The 15,397-nt window shown below is 43.9% G+C and overlaps 1 pseudogene across 1 annotated transcript; it reads right to left on the bottom strand.

Moving 5' to 3' along the window:
* Positions 1-990: 990 nt before the first annotated feature.
* On the bottom strand, positions 991-3,102 carry LOC310730485 (tripartite motif-containing protein 16-like; annotated as a pseudogene). Its single transcript, XR_014538392.1, has 2 exons — positions 3,057-3,102; positions 991-1,604 (listed from the first exon to the last, which is right to left on the bottom strand). The product of XR_014538392.1 is annotated as a tripartite motif-containing protein 16-like (transcript).
* Between the last annotated feature and the right edge of the window lie 12,295 nt (positions 3,103-15,397).

Genomic DNA, 15,397 nt, shown 5'->3' with positions numbered 1-15,397 from the left:
AAGCTTTGCTTGAGTACGGACCCAAACGAGGATGTTTTCCCCTTTTGAGTCTGGTTCCTCTCAAGGTTTCTTCCTCATTACATCTAATGGAGTTTTTCCTTGCCACTGTCGCCACGGCTGCTCTTCAGGAATAAACGCACACCATTCACCTTCACTGTTGATTTCTGTAAAGCTGCTTTGAGACAATGTCTGTTGTGAAAAGTGCTATACAAATAAACTTGACTTGACTTTGCTGAATCCTGAGGTTCTTTGGGCAATGGCTGAAATCCAGTTGGATAAAAAAATCCAACGTAAACAAACTATTTGCACTGCTGCATTTGACTTCGACTTTTTCCTCCTTGGATGAACTCTAGTGTTGTAAACTACCTGCAGGCCAAAAGGTCTTGAGAAAAGCTCAGTGCGCTGTGATGGACATGATGAACATGGACAAGGTTTGAGGACAATCAGATTGTTTTTGCATTACAGTTGAGAAATCGAAGTGTACGGAACATGTCTGAAATCTGGGCTGAGATGTTCAACAAGCTCATAAGATCATGATGGCCAGGTGTCCACAGACATTTCAAATCCAGAGCTCGTTGGTACCTCCTGGCCATTAGGATAGTATGTGCTTTTTAAGCATCACATTCCACACAATTCCCTCCACTCTTCTAGGAAGATGTTTCCTCTAGATTTTGGAGTGTGCTTGTGGACATTTGTGTTCATCAGCTACAAGGGTTTGAGTGAAGTCAGGTACCGATGTAGGTGAGAAGGTGAAGAGGCCTGGGTGCAGTCAACGGTTTCATTCATCCTAAAGGCGTTCGGAAGTGATGAGATCAGAGCTCTACAGCAGGAGATCTTCCTCTCCACACTTTAAAAAACATATTCTAATCTGAGCTCGCTTTGTGCACATGCTGGAACAGGTTTGGGTTTCCAAGTTCAATTGAACGAGAACTTTTATTACACTGCATCCAAAGACGTCCTGTACAATTTTGTACCTCCAGCTTTGGGGTAACAGTTTGAAGAAGAACCACAACTTGTAGAAAAGGTCAGGTGTCCCGATACTTTTGTCCATATTGTGTATTAAAGGCTGAACTCCTTAGGATCACATAAACTTATAACCGAGTCCAAATGAACGACCTTGAAGCCGGCGTGCAGAGGTCGCGTGAAGGTGGTGTAAACTCAGTGCAGGAGCCTCATGGGCTCCCCGGCGCCATAGAAAGACAGGATTCCTGCACTGTGATCCACGTACACTCCTACGGTGAAGGCTACAGGATCCTCGAGCTCCGTTTTGATTTCGTTGTGCTGGAAAAAAAAAGAATGAAAGAAACAGCCCAGAGTCCAGGACTGAGGGTTGTATCCGAATTCACACTCGTTAAACTGGCCTTTCCGGCTAATCTCTTTATACGCGACTGACAGGGACACGCCGACGTCACTGGTCCACGTCACCTCCCAGTAAGCTTGTCCACATACGCTCTCCGTACTCAACACCTGAGGCCTGAGATCGAACCTGCCCGGGTGATCAGGGTACTGCTGACGGGTGCGGCTGAACGTCAGGGTTCTGTTCTTCTCAGACAGGACGAGCTGCCGATGAGCCGTGTTTGGATCCAGAGTCAGATGACAGTAATCTAAAAGAGTCAAAGGGCAGATGTTAGTCACAGAGTTCACCTGTTTTTCCGTCCTCATAATGCAGTCTTTCGGTCCTCATAATGCACTCCTTCAGTCCTCACAATGCTGCTCTATCTGAAATGCGATTTAGATTTAAACTGTGAATCGTTGAAGATTTGATGCTATGATGATAGGAGGCATCTGATTCGATTACCAATCAACAGTGTTGGGGAACATTACTTTTAAAAGTAACGCGTTACAATATTGAGTTACTCCCCAAAAAAGTAACTAATTACGTTACTTAGTTACTTTTTATGGAAAGTAGTGCTTTATATTACTTTTGCGTTACTTTTGCGTTACTTTTGCGTTACTTGTATCTCTTTCACGCCTTACAGGTGTAACAGGTGTCATATAGATCATTGCCATTAAGAAATAAGTTATATTAGAGCAAAAGACATTTCCTAAACATTTAAAATGTTTAATAACTTCTTAGAGAACAATAAGATGATCGACTAAAGTTTGACCACAAGGCTGAACACTTTCCAGTCGCACTTCTGTACACTGCTTTTCAATCTGCCTTCGCCGTCAGGAATGTAACTATCGTTCGTGTATATAAGGTTGAGGGTGTGGGCTGCACACCGGTGATGTGAAGGGAGAACATACCTTTCGCCGTCATCTCGTAAAACATCGTGCAATTCCGTAAATATCACCTCGTCCTCGTCTACATCATTCTCTGCTTCATCATCAGCTTCAAACATTCTGAACGCTTTTACAAAGTTCACGCTTTTATCAGTGACCGTGGCAGTTTATCTCTCTCTCTCTCTCTCTCTCTCTCTCTCTCTCTCTCTCTCTCTCTCTGCTTCTCTGCTTCTCTGCTTCTCTGCTGTAATGGCATCGTACATGTGTCTCCCACAGAGAACTTTTATTCTGAGCAGTCCATAGAGCTGCAGTGGTGGAAAGGTCGGCAAAAGTTTTCTATATTTCTGTCTCCATTTCCATATATGCAACATTACTCTCTCACACACACACACACACACACACACACACACACACACACACACACACACACACACACACACACACACACACACACACACATTTTTATTTTTTTAAAATAAAAATTTAAAAAGAAAGAAGCCTTTAATAAATATTATTAATGTGCGTGAACAGATCCACCCCCCGTCCATGAAAGTTTGACTTTCAATGGTCCATGAATCGATACAGGAGCATTAAGGCGGCGGAGATTTAAATATTTGACGATGTCTGCAATTTTTGTAAAGGTCAATTCTTCTTGTTTCTTCTTGTTTATTAGTTTCCCTTTTTTGTATTTTTTATTGATCCAAAATGATTTAAATATAAGTTCTTCTATGTTCTGCACATCATGGCTTTAAAATGTTATGAGGAATCATTTTGCGAACATTTATTCGTGTTTGTTTGTTTGTTTGTTTGTTTGTTTGTTTGTTTAGACCTACATTGCAGAAATTCTTCTCTGCTCTTCGGTTCTGAAAGTGAAATCATCAGCAGCTAAAGGTGAACTGCTGCAGGGGTGGAGATAAAAATGGAGACGTGAATAATGGCACTGAAACGCAAACACGACACGTATATTCAGAAAAAAACCTTCGCTTCTGTTACCTTGTGAACGGAATTTGTTGAATTCTTCCTGACAGATTTTCTCGACTCGTTTTTTCAGATCCGTGAGACATTTTTTCACGCCGTCAAACGAGAGCCGTTCGTTGACGGTGAAGCCGGGCGAGTCGTCAAGTCCGGGAGAAGCACAAAGAGAGATGAGAAACTCTACAGAGAAGGAAACGAATCATAGAGAAGGAAAGGAACGATTGAATCTCAGACGGGGAGATTCATTTAAACTTTGTGAGAAACAGCGCCCTCTGTAGATCAGACAGTGAGTGTTACCTGGAGGAAGTGGATGTGATCAGGTGTGTGTGAAAGCTGCTCCAGCTCATTAATTCTCCTCTTCAGACCAGCGATCTCCTTCTCCAGATGTTTCAGAAGTTTGTCAGCTTGACTCAGTTCAGCTTTCTCTCGAGCTCTGATCAGCTCCGTCACCTCCTGCCGCTTTTTCTCCATGGAACGGATCAGCTCATTAAAGATCTTCTCGTTATCATCTACTGCTGCTTGGGAACGTCTCTGTTAGAACACACGTGCAAGATGAAAGTCTGGTTAACAAGTAAATCTTCATCGTATGGTGACTCTATTGTCCACACATATGCAGCTCATTCCTCACCTTTATAATATCCACAGTCTGTTTCAACTCCTGCACCTTCTTCTGCTTCTCCTGGATCTTCTGCTGGGATTTGATCTTCTCATCCTTCAGCTCATTATTTTGCCACTGAAGAAGATACAGTTTATTATTCCTGCATCAGAAGTTAGTGAAATTCTTTTTTTGCTGGGGTCGGAGCCACGATAAAACAAGCACCCCTGGAGCAGAGAAGGTTAAGGGCCCTTGCTCAAGGGCCCAACAGAGGGCAGCTTGGCAATTTTGGAGCTTAAACCCAATGGCCTTCTGATCGGTAACCCAGAACCTCAACCACTGAGCAACCACCCTCATCTAAAACCTTCAAGTGCAGTATAAGTACTGAAAAATTTACCATTTTGAGTTTTCTTGCATTTAGTTCTGATTATTTTTCTAAAAAATTATAAATAAGTAAATATAAAAGAGACGAAAACGAAAAGGAAACCTTTTACTCGGAAATTAAAAAAAAATGTTTGACTGATGCAAGGTTTTAAATCAAGCGCCAAAATCCGCCAATTAAAACCGTCCGTGTGGAAACAAAGCAAAAGTTCCGTTTGCTGTCCTGATGATTAGCGTCATTTAAAACACCAATAATTACTTTAAAACATTCACAAGAATATTTTCTCTTCATGCTCTATGTGGAGTTTTGTTTCACTGATAACAAACACACATTTGCAGAAAGCGTCAATATTTCTCCATGTTGATTAGAGTATTAAAAGCTTCATTTAAGGTACATTTACAACAGATAAAAATGTGCGATTAAATATTTTTCTCGATTGATCGTAATGTTTATATATACAGCGAGTCCCCACGTTATGATGGTCTGACTTCGAATTTTTACTCTTACAATGGCTGTACGACAAAATTGTAAAAAATACTTAAAACTTCACGTGCCAGTCGACAGAGATCTCCTAACCTGACTAACAGCAGATTATTTTGAAATTGGCGGGAATCCGAAGCGGGACCGAATGTTCAGGAACGTCAGGAATAACAATTTAAACAATTTTCACTAACAAATTTCATACAAATTTTCAACACATTATTGTATTATTGAGACATAGTGTCTAGACGGATCCCTAAGATACCATAATCCAAAATCTACGGATTTTCGCGTGTTTTAGAACGTAACCCACGTGATTTCTGGGTGACCCCTGCCCCTGTATATAATAACTGTCACTTTTTTTTCCAGGTTCTTCATAACATAACATTCGAACAATAACTCCTGCTCTACAGCAATAACAAACCTTGTACTTATTGGCTACTGTATCGCTCACCAGCCAATCACAGTGCTGCACCTTTATCGCACTGCTATGGACCACACGTGAACGCACAATTATGTTAAAAGGCTCAATCCTGCGATACTAATCACGAAGAACCTAATGATCACATTTAGATGTTCTTGGATTGGTCTTTCGATCTTAGAAGAAAGTAGATCTGATGCCCATGTGATTATGACCCGTTTCACCATCTCGTACTTCTACAGGATAACGATTTCACCTTTTACCTGTACAGCGTTCCAGTGAATACACAATAATAAGGGTGTATTTATACACTGCTCTGGACAGCAGACACAAAAGAGCGAATGGTAATACAATAATAAAAAGTATGGGTGTAACAGCACACGTGTCGGTACGGGGTTTCAGGTGTAACAAACGCTATCCTTTTTGACGTGCGGAACGTAGTTACAATTGGAATTCCTTCAGGAACGTATTAAGCGGCGGACCGCCATTATTATTATTAAACATGAACACATACACAGCGATGTCAGGGGTATAAAAAAGAAAGCGTGTCGCGTGTCGGTTTGAGCGAACGCAAAATCACGTCAGTTTTTAACGACGGTTTCATATCAAGCGAGTGAAAGAATGAAGGATGGATGGAATGAACAGTTAAGTAGATCATATCATTAGAAGATTTTATATTAAATGTAAAACAAACACACACTTATATACACATCTGTATCACCCAAATGGGGTCCAACAACCAAACCATATACTTAATACAAATGTTCTATTTATTTCATTTTATTTAAACAATTTAATTTGTGCCAATTTAATTGTTTACTCAATTAAATCAATATAACAGCAAAGTACATTGCGTTCGATTTATTCTCTTTTTATTTTCCTATATTGTATTTTTTTATTAAATATTATTTGATATTTAAGCAAACAGGCATTTTAATTAAATTGTTAAAAAATATATATAAACTGCTGATGTTCACAAAAGTTAACAATAAACTGCTTTAATTAAAAAGTATTTAATTTTATAATATAAATTTTAAAAAAAAAGGAAACTGAACCGTGACTCAAAAACCGAGGTACATCGAACCGTGAGTTTTGTGTACCGTTACACCTCCAATAAAAACAATAATACTGTCACGTGACCAACTCAACCTTCAGTTCTCACCTGTTTTTCAGTTCTTTCCACGTTTGCTGTAACATTATAACCTGAGACTGATAGTGAGGTTTAAGATGATCTTCACAAAAGGAGGCCAGACACACCAGACAGGACTTGACAGCTTTGTGTTTTCTCCCAATGCAGGAATCACAGTCCACATCTCCAGATCCTGTGTTCCACTGAGCAGCAGAAGCAGCTTGGAGTTCAGTCATCTTCAGTTTCTCCACCACTTCAGCCAGCATGTTGTTCCTGCGTAGAACAGGCCTTGGAGTAAAAGTTTATCTACACTGGGGGCAGCTGTAGACCTTCTTCTGATCTTCTTCATCCCAGAAGCCGTTAATACACACCTTACAGAAGCTGTGACCACATGGTGTAGTTACAGGATCCTTCAGGAGCTCCAGACACACTGGACAGATGAACTGATCAGCTGATAATTGATCTATCGAAATACTGGATTCTGTCATTTTCCTGCTGTGTGTGTGTGTGTGTGTGTGTGTGTGTGTGTGAGTGAGAGAGAGAGAGAGAGAGAGAGAGAGAGAGAGAGAAAGCGTGAGTTCTTCTTCTCTCACCAACGCTCAAGGTGCTTTACTGCCCCCTACAGGGATGGACTGGAATACATAGTGGCAACTTCGAACAATGGTGTGAATAGAAATTAATGTAAAAAAAAAAAACATATTAATGACTATTTTTATCATTGATTTTATATTAGATCACTTTTCCTCTACTACTCTAAAAAAGCTGATAACTAATTCAATCTAATTATCTTTGTGATGGGAAAATCGGAACATTGTAGTGACTCGGTTCTTCAAACGGTTCATCAAAACGAACAAATCTTTGTTCGAGTCATTTAGTTCATTCGAAATCGAGAGTCGAATTCTAATGTAATTCTGTACACAACCTACAGAGATTTTGCGAAGCTTCGCTCATGAGCGTCCATTAGAAAATAAACGACTCACTCTTTGAGACGACTCGTTCTTCTGAGTCATATTCTTCTTCTTCTTTCGGCTGCTCCCATTAGGGGTCGCCACAGCGGATCATCCGTCTCCATACCACCCTGTCCTCTATATCTGCCTCTTTTACACCAACTACCTGCATGTCTTCCCTCACCACATCCATGAACCTCCTCCTTAGCCTTCCTCTTTTCCTCCTACCTGGTGGCTCCATCTTCAGCATTTTTCTACCAATATAATTCATGTCCCTTCTCTGCACATGTCCAAACCATCTCAATCTCGCCTCCCTCACCTTGTCACCAAAACGTCCTACATGTGCTGTCCCTCTAATAAACTCATTTCTAATCCTGTCCATCGTCGTCACTCCCAATGAACATCTCAAAATCTTCAGCTCTGCTACTTCCAGCTCCACCTCCTGTCTTTTACTCAATGCCACTGTCTCTAATCCATACAACATCTCAGGTCTCACCACAGTCCTATAAACTTTCCCTTTCATTCTTGCAGATACTCTTCTATCACAAATCACTCCTGTCACTCTTCTCCACCCACTCCACCCTGCCTGCACTCTTTTCTTTACTTCCCTAACACACTCTCCATTACTTTGCACTGTTGACCCCAGGTACCTGAACTCCTCCACCTTCTCCACCTCTTCTCCCTGCAACCGCATCACTCCACTGCCCTCCCTCTCATTCACACACATGTACTCTGTCTTACTCCTACTGACTTTCATTCCCCTTCTCTCCAGCGCATATCTCCACCTCTCCAGGCTCTTCTCAACCTGCTCTCTACTCTCACCACAAATCACAATATCATCTGCAAACATCATAGTCCAGGGAGACTCCTGTCTGACCTCGTCCGTCAACCTGTCCATCACCACTGCAAACAGGAAAGGGCTCAGGGCCGATCCTTGATGCAGTCCAACCTTCACCCTGAACCAGTCTGTCGTACCTACTGCACAGTTTACTGCCGTCACACTGTCCTCATACATGTCCTGCACCACCCTCACATACTTCTCTGACACACCTGACTTCCTCATACAATACCACAACTCCTCTCTCGGCACCCTGTCGTACGCTTTCTCTAAATCCACAAATACACAATGCAGCTCCTTCTGTCCTTCTCTATACTTCTCCATCAACATTCTCAAAGCAAATAAGGCATCTGTGGTGCTCTTCCTCGGCATGAAACCATACTGTTGCTCACAGATGGTCACCTCTTCTCTCAACCTGGCTTCCACTACTCTTTCCCATAACTTCATGGTGTGACTGATCAACTTAATTCCCCTGTAGTTACTGCAGGTCTGCACATCTCCCTTATGCTTAAAGATCGGTACCAGCACACTCCTTCTCCATTCCTCAGGCATCCTCTCCCCTTCCAGAATCCTGTTAAACAATCTGGTTAAAAACTCCACTGCCATCTCTCCTAAACATCTCCACGCTTCTACCGGTATGTCATCTGGTCCAACCGACTTTCCATTCTTCATCCTCTTAATCGCTGCTCTCACTTCCTCCTTACTAAACCTATCTACATCCTGCTTCACCTACTCCACATCCTCCAACCTTCTCTCTCTCTTAATTTCCTTATTCATCAGCTGCTCAAAATACTCCCTCCATCTTCTCAACACACTCTCCTCACTAGTCAACACATTTCCCTCTCCATCCTTTATTGCTCTAACTTGCAGTACATCCTTCCCAGCTCAGTCCCTCTGCTTGGCCAATCGGTATAAATCCTTTTCTCCTTCCTTAGTGTCCAACCTCTTATACAGTTCCTCATATGCCTTTTCCTTGGCTTTCGCCACATCCCTTTTAACCTGCTGCCGCATCTCCTTGTACTCCTGCCTACTTTTCTCATCACTCTGTCGATCCCACTTCTGTTTTGCCAACCTCTTTCCCCTAATGCTCTCCTGCACTTCCTCATTCCACCACCACGTCTCCTTGTCTTGCTTTCTATTTCCAGATGTCACACCAAGTACTTTTCTAGCTGCCTCCCTCATCACTCCTGCAGTAGTTGCCCAATCATCCGGCACCTCTTCACCACCACCAAGCCCCTGTCTGACCTCTTCCCTGAACCTCACACTACACTCTTCCTCCTTCAGTTTCCACCATCTTATTCTTCTTTCAAACCTTACTTTCCTCCTCTTCTTCTTCGCCTCCAAAACCATCCTACAGACCACCATCCGATGCTGTCTAGCTACACTGTCCCCCGCCAACACCTTACAGTCTCCAATCTCCTTCAGGTTGCATCTCCTACACAGAAGATAATCCACCTGTGTGCACCTTCCTCCACTCTTATACGTCACCCTATGATCCTCCTTCTTCTTAAAATAAGTGTTCACCACTGCCATTTCCATCCTTTTAGCAAAATCTACCACCATCTGCCCTTCCACATTCCTCTCCTTAAAACCATACCTACCATCACCTCCTCATCACCTCTGTTCCCTTCACCTACATGCCCATTAAAGTCTGCCCCAATCACCAATCGTTCTTTCCTAGGTACACCATCTACCACTTCATCTAATTCACTCCAGAATCTTTCTTTCTCCTCCATCTCACAGCCAACTTGTGGAGCATAGGCACTGATGACATTTATCATCATCCCTTCAACTTCCACCTTCACGATCATCACCCTATCAGAAACTCTCTTCACCTCCACTACACTCTTACTGTACTCTTCCTTCAGAATCACCCCTACACCATTTCTCTTCCCATCCACACCATGATAAAACAGTTTAAACCCACCTCCAATGTTCCTGGCCTTACTCCCTTTCCACTTGGTTTCCTGAACACACAACACATCTACCTTTCTCCTCTCCATCATATCAGCTATCTCTCTCCCTTTACCCGTCATAGTACCAACATTTAAAGTACCAACCCGAACCTCTACTCTCCTACACTTCTCCTTTTCCTGCCGTCTCTGTAGACGTCTTCCTCCTCTCCTTCTCCTCCTTCGGCCAACAGTAGCCCAATTTCCACCGGTACCCTGTCGGCTAACGATACCTGTGGCGGTCGTTGTTAACCCGGGCCTCGACCGATCCGGTATGAAATTCTCATTTGTGATCCGCATATTTGATTTGGCACATGTTTTACGCTGGATGCCCTTCCTAACGCAACCCTCCCCATTTACCCGGGCTTGGGACCGGCACTAAGAGTACACTGGCTTGTGCCCCCCTAATGGCTGGGTTTCTTCTGAGTCATATTAAAGACTCGTTTAAAACTGAACGAGTCGTCCATGAACGACTCATCAATCAGACACCTTCATGAGCTGGATATGAATCTTGTTCAGTACTTTTCAATTAAACACACAATTACTCCATTTTATCTCAGAGAAAACTTCAGTATAGACTTTTTAAAAGAACGCTACTGAGTTACGATGTTTTGTCCATGTGATGACGAAACAACAAAAATGTACAAATATTTAAAGTTTCACGCAGCAGGCAAACGTAGCAAACCGGCGCTCGTCCAAGCGTACTGTAGAGTTGTACTGTATATTGCTTTGTTTTTCTAAATTATATACTGTAATATGTTAAATTATTAATAACTTATGGAATACAACCCCATACTGATCACCAATCTTTAAGACTCCTGGGTAGAGCAGGCCACGTCTCGACTCGGGTCAGGGGCGATGGGTCATTAGAACACACATCCAAGTTGGTGACTACCTGTAATGTTATTCATTTCTTTATTGATAAATACTTTATATTACACTTTATGCTTTATTTGAACTGCTTCTCCAAATGGAGTGTGTCATCCAACTCGTTCTTGGTCAGTTTCTCCAATACAGGCTCGGAATATCAGTCACAGAGACACCAAGAAGTGTACGAGGTGGGATCAAAAAGAGCTCTGCTTTCAAGAAAGTACTTAATTTATCTATGTTTACACATTATCACCTTCAAAATAGTCCCCTCCCACAGCAACACCGCACCTCCAGCGTTCTTCTGGAATGTGTCCTGGAAGTCCTCTTTTTTGAAGCGTCAAACAACTTCTGCTATTCGCGCCGGCTCTTCGAAACGGTGTCAAAACGGCGAGCTGGATTATATCTACGGAAACAGGATGAAGTCCGCAGGAGCTGAATCTGGTGACTAGGTTGGGTGCGGAAGTGAGATGATGTGGATTGTTCTCAGATGATCGTCATGCAGGAGTTGGTGAACGGTTTTGAACATTTTCAGGGGTCGAGTTCGTTGAAGGTCTTTTTGAACTCTCGTCATCTTCCGTTGATGTTGTTCCGATCTTGAAGCACACGTGCCGTTTGAAACTCCTGTTCCTGACAGAACAGATATTAATGTGAGGTCATTTTGACGATGCACCAGTGCACAAAGCCAGCTCCATGAAGATCTGCTTTACATGGGTTGGAGTAGAAGATCTCCTGCTATACAGCTCTGAACTTGTGAGTCTAAACTTGTGCTTCTTAAAGGCCCCAGACTAATGAGGTGAGGTTTAAGATAATCTTCACAAACCGAGACCAGACACACCAGACAGGATTGAATGGCTTTGCGTTTTCTCCCGGTGCAGCAATCTCAGTCTACATCTCCAGATCCTGTGTAATGGTGAGCAGCAGAAGCAGCTTGGAGTTCAGTCCTCTTTTGTTTCTCCAACTCTTCAGCCAGCATGTTGTTCCTGAGTAGAACAGGCCTGGGATTAAAGGTATGTCTATGCTGAGGGGAGTGTTCACATTCATCCCAAAAGTGTTTGGTAGATTTGAGATCAGAGCTCTATGGCAGGCCGCTGAAGATCTTCCACTCCGAATCATGGAAAGCAGATCTTCATGGAGCTCGTTGGGGACAACCAACTGCAGGAAAAATAAATATTTAACACATCAGCATTTTAATCATTAAGGGGATTTCACAAAATTTCCACCAGATGTAGCCATCAAGCCAAATATTGAATTCATACAAAGAAATCAGAACATTTAAGTATAAAAGTTGAGTCATAATAAATAAAGTGAAATGACACAGGGAATAAGTATTAAACACACTTTATTTAATACTTTGTAGAAAAGCCTCTGTTGGTGATTACAGCTTCTAGACGCCTCTTGTATGGAGAGACGAGTCGTCTGCACTGCTCAGGAGCAGAGGTGGGAAGTAACGGAGTACAAATACTTCGTTACTGTACCTCAGTAGATTTTTCTGGTATCAGTTTTTTACTCCACTATTTATTTTTCAGACAACTTTTTACTTTTACTCATTACATTTTTACACAAATATCTGTACTTTTTACTTCTTACATTTTCAAAACAGACTCGTTACTTTAGTTTTAATCCACTGATTTGGTGAAATATCAAATTTCTCTTTTCACTGCGCGCTGATTTGAGCCGAACAACTGATTTCCTGTTACTGCGCGTACTGCCCCCCCCCCCCCCCAAAAAAAAATATCTAAAAAATATCGCACTCTCTATTGTAAACAATATATCTATGTATACCTAAATAATTGTGTAAGTAGAAAAAAACAACGCAAAAATGCATTTAGAAACAGTTCCCCCTCCCCTTCCTCACAGTGGTTTGACCCACTGCCTGCTTTTCCAGTTCATCTCACCTGCTCCACACACACGAGTCAGGTGTGTGTTCATCTCACCTTCTCTACACACTCGAGTCAGGTGTGTGTTCATCTCACCTTCTCTACACACACGAGTCAGGTGTGTTTTCATCTCACCTACTCCACACACACGAGTCAGGTGTGTGTTCATCTCACCTGCTCCACACACACACGAGTCAGGTGTGTGTTCATCTCACCTGCTCTACACACACGAGTCAGGCGTGTGTTCATCTCACCTGCTCCACACACACGAGTCAGGCGTGTGTTCATCTCACCTGCTCTACACACACGAGTCAGGCGTGTGTTCATCTCACCTTCTCTACACACACGAGTCAGGCTTGTGTTCATCTCACCTGCTCTACACACACGAGTCAGGTGTGTGTTCATCTCACCTGCTCCACACACACACGAGTCAGGTGTGTGTTCATCTCACCTGCTCTACACACACGAGTCAGGTGTGTGCTTATCTCACCTGCTCTACACACACGAGTCAGGTGTGTGTTCATCTCACCTGCTCCACACACACACACGAGTCAGGTGTGTGTTTATCTCACCTGCTCTACACACACGAGTCAGGTGTGTGTTCATCTCACCTGCTCCACACACACACGAGTCAGGTGTGTGTTCATCTCACCTTCTCTACACACACGAGTCAGGTGTGTGTTCATCTCACCTGCTCTACACACACGAGTCAGGTGTGTGTTCATCTCACCTGCTCTACACACACGAGTCAGGTGTGTGTTCATCTCACCTTCTCTACACACACGAGTCAGGTGTGTGTTCATCTCACCTGCTCCACACACACGAGTCAGGTGTGTGTTCATCTCACCTGCTCTACATACACGAGTCAGGTGTGTGTTCATCTCACCTGCTCTACACACACGAGTCAGGTGTGTGTTCATCTCACCTGCACTACACACACGAGTCAGGTGTGTGTTCATCTTACCTGCTCCACACACACACGAGTCAGGTGTGTGTTCATCTCACCTGCTCTACACACACGAGTCAGGTGTGTGCTTATCTCACCTGCTCTACACACACGAGTCAGGTGTGTGTTCATCTCACCTGCTCCACACACACACGAGTCAGGTGTGTGTGTTCATCTCACCTGCTCTACACACACGAGTCAGGTGTGTGTTCATCTCACCTGCTCTACACACACGAGTCAGGCGTGTGTTCATCTCACCTGCTCTACACACACGAGTCAGGCGTGTGTTCATCTCACCTGCTCTACACACACGAGTCAGGCGTGTGTTCATCTCACCTGCTCTACATACACGAGTCAGGTGTGTGTTCATCTCACCTGCTCTACACACACGAGTCAGGTGTGTGTTCATCTCACCTGCTCCACACACACACGAGTCAGGTGTGTGTTCATCTCACCTGCTCTACACACACGAGTCAGGTGTGTGTTCATCTCACCTGCTCCACACACACACGAGTCAGGTGTGTGTTCATCTCACCTGCTCTACACACACGAGTCAGGTGTGTGTGTTCATCTCACCTGCTCTACACACACGAGTCAGGTGTGTGTTCATCTCACCTGCTCCACACACACACGAGTCAGGTGTGTGTTCATCTCACCTGCTCCACACACACACGAGTCAGGTGTGTGTTCATCTCACCTGCTCTACACACACGAGTCAGGTGTGTGTGTTCATCTCACCTGCTCTACACACACGAGTCAGGTGTGTGTTCATCTCACCTGCTCCACACACACACGAGTCAGGTGTGTGTGTTCATCTCACCTGCTCTACACACACGAGTCAGGCGTGTGTTCATCTCACCTGCTCTACACACACGAGTCAGGCGTGTGTTCATCTCACCTGCTCTACACACACGAGTCAGGCGTGTGTTCATCTCACCTGCTCTACATACACGAGTCAGGTGTGTGTTCATCTCACCTGCTCTACACACACGAGTCAGGTGTGTGTTCATCTCACCTGCTCCACACACACACGAGTCAGGTGTGTGTTCATCTCACCTGCTCTACACACACGAGTCAGGTGTGTGTTCATCTCACCTGCTCCACACACACACGAGTCAGGTGTGTGTTCATCTCACCTGCTCTACACACACGAGTCAGGTGTGTGTGTTCATCTCACCTGCTCTACACACACGAGTCAGGTGTGTGTTCATCTCACCTGCTCCACACACACACGAGTCAGGTGTGTGTTCATCTCACCTGCTCCACACACACACGAGTCAGGTGTGTGTTCATCTCACCTGCTCTACACACACGAGTCAGGTGTGTGTTCATCTCACCTGCTCCACACACACGAGTCAGGTGTGTGTTCATCTCACCTGCTCTACATACACGAGTCAGGTGTGTGTTCATCTCACCTGCTCTACACACACGAGTCAGGTGTGTGTTCATCTCACCTGCACTACACACACGAGTCAGGTGTGTGTTCATCTTACCTGCTCCACACACACACGAGTCAGGTGTGTGTTCATCTCACCTGCTCTACACACACGAGTCAGGTGTGTGCTTATCTCACCTGCTCCACACACACACGAGTCAGGTGTGTGTTCATCTCACCTGCTCCACACACACACGAGTCAGGTGTGTGTGTTCATCTCACCTGCTCTACACACACGAGTCAGGTGTGTGTTCATCTCACCTGCTCTACACACACGAGTCAGGTGTGTGTTCATCTCACCTGCTCTACACACACGAGTCAGGCGTG

The sequence above is a fragment of the Silurus aristotelis genome, assembly GCF_946808225.1.
Source record: "Silurus aristotelis genome assembly, chromosome: 8".
Lineage (NCBI taxonomy): Eukaryota > Metazoa > Chordata > Actinopteri > Siluriformes > Siluridae > Silurus > Silurus aristotelis.
The sequence above is the reverse complement of the archived record's forward strand: the minus strand, read 5'-3'. Positions and strand labels throughout refer to the sequence as shown.